Consider the following 2,544-nt stretch of genomic DNA (forward strand, 5'->3'; position numbering starts at 1 on the left):
AATCTTAATTCCATCTGCTACCTGAGTTCTTATTTGCCATGTAACATAACATGTTTACAGGATTTGGGGATTAATGTGTGGACATCTCTGAGGGGAGTTTATTATTCTGCCTTCCACAAAGCTCTTTAAGAATCAACAGTTGAGCTAACAGGATCTCTGTAACCCCCAAACAGGGATCTAGCTTAATCTAATATGATGAAAAAGAGAATGTAATTGTCTCAAAAGGCTGCCTAGCTAAAGCAAAGTGGGAAAGTAGCAGGGGAACTGGATTATTCCTGAGCCCTACCACCATAAGTTTATGGCAAACACACTGCCAGCATTTTGTTTTTCCTATAGGATCTGGTAGGTATCATATAAGTATTTTCCCAGAGAGGCTGTGAAAATAGAAAGGGCTGAAACTCAGAGTTCTTGGGTCCCAACTGACCAGTGTGTCCTTGACAATTAATGACAGAGAGCTGAGACACTATCTGTGGTGAATATAGGATCAGCTTGGCCAGTTTGTCTTAAAGACTAAAACCCACTGGAACTATATCCATATGGTTGTTTCTAAGGGAGAGCAGGGGATGGTAAGGAGGGAGATAGCACATGGAGTAGACACAGAAACAGGAGCCAGAGAATGTCAAAGCTGACCAAGACAACTTCCATTCTTGCAGTTGTTGTCTCAAGTTTGTACCTCCAGAAACTGACTTTGAAACAAATACTTAAAAGTGAGAAGTTTTGGGAGGTGATTCCAGCAAGCACACCTAGGGTAAGGGGAAGTATGATACAGAAGAGGAGGCAGCCAACTTAGTGTACATTAGTAAGCAGGTCAGTATTGGAACATGCGACTTTATCCCGTGGAGACATCTGGAAGTTGGGGTAGAACATGGCTCAGAGTTATCTTATCTGAAGGTAGGGAAGTTGGGGCATTTATTCACCATCTTCCACTTTGCATTGACTGAAGTATCCTTTTCATTACTTTTGGTTTGCTCTTCAAACAGGCTGAACACGCCTCCTTGGCCAGAAGAAGCAGGACCTTGTAGCATAGAACAGTATGCATAAATGCTAAATATTGAGGAAATAAGAATAGATCATCAATAGCAGGAGGAACGATGGGGCACAGTGGGATATCTTCAAGCTAGGGAGGGTTAGAGGTGAGTTACAGACACAGAGAATTCTAGATAAGGGGCTTGGGTTTTTCTCTAGGGACCTTTAAAATATTCTGGCCCAGTATGGTGAACAACATGCACATATGAATACCTAGATACTCTTTATATTTGTCTTTCATGTTCAGATACTATATAAAGATAGGGACTTAACAAAGGCTCACTGTCATGTATCTCCTGGGAGAGTATGTATGGAACCTTCCCCTGCAAACATAGTCTGACAAATTTTATGGTAATGACTCCTCATTACTGAATACTGGAAGGAGAAATGGAGACAGACGTTCGGAGGATGGGATATAAGCTGCCATCAGAATAAGCAATGCAGAACAGAGGAGAACAATATTAACCTTTTGCAGAGAAGTCTAAGCTTATCAAGGACTTGCAAGAGCCCATTAAGGAGGTGTTAATTAAGAGGATAATATTGGAATCCTACAGCATTTAATAATATTTGAGCCTCTGCTTTTGTGGAATCTAGCCAGTACAGACTTCCTAGTATGGGCTAAGGTAGATTAGCACATTTCAGCTTGGCTTTAGTAGACCTTGGACTGTTGCTAAGGAGTCAAAAGCTTGTTGCTAAGGAGTCAGGAATCAATATTAAGTAGAAGACTTAGGGAGTCCCCTTGGCTGATGAGAACTAAGACACAAATTGCCTTCATTTCCCTGTTGGGCATTAGCAATTTATAAAGAGGCCTGGAGACAAAAGACAAGGTTAATGAGGATGTGAAATACATAGCAGCATTTGTTTATTTAGATGAGATAATTATTTTCCGTGATAGCAGAAAATCAGAAGCAGGGTCCTTTGGATGTCTTGTGTCCCAGAGAAAACAGTTTAAAGTTGTCCTTGGATACGTATGCATACATTTCTGAACTACTATTCATATAGTGGATACACAGGGTCCCAACCTGGAGAGAGTGTTGATCCTAAAAGTATTATCTATATTATCTACTATCAACAATGGTAGCCTCTAATTAAACTATCAAAAATGGTGGCCTCAAGCCACCAATTGTAGGAAACTAAAAAATGCCTTAGGGTTTCTATAGATTTTCAGAAGACTACTCTTATAGTACTAATCTCACAAAAGTTGTATCAGGGTTTCATTGGGAAGCTTGAACACTTCCAACAAAGAAGAGAAAGACCACAGGACAAGCAATACCTATTATCAACTGACCTCAATTATCAGGAAGTCCCTAAAAAGCTCTCCATTAGGAATGGGAGAGTCTTCTTCTGTCTCTTGAGTTTGGGCTGACCCTGAGTTAGGGGAGGTGATTTAAAAAAGGGGGGGGGCAGGGGTTATTGGTTGAAGTGTCCAGGATTATCTTCAAGCACTTCAGAATCCCACTGAATTCTTAGAACCAAATAGAATTCCTTAAATATGCCTTGTGCCACAAGTTCCAACCC

Source organism: Mustela putorius, unplaced genomic scaffold (genome assembly GCF_011764305.1).
Source record: "Mustela putorius furo isolate JIRA1106 unplaced genomic scaffold, ASM1176430v1.1 tig00000253_pilon_pilon_pilon, whole genome shotgun sequence".
Taxonomy (NCBI): Eukaryota; Metazoa; Chordata; class Mammalia; order Carnivora; family Mustelidae; genus Mustela; species Mustela putorius.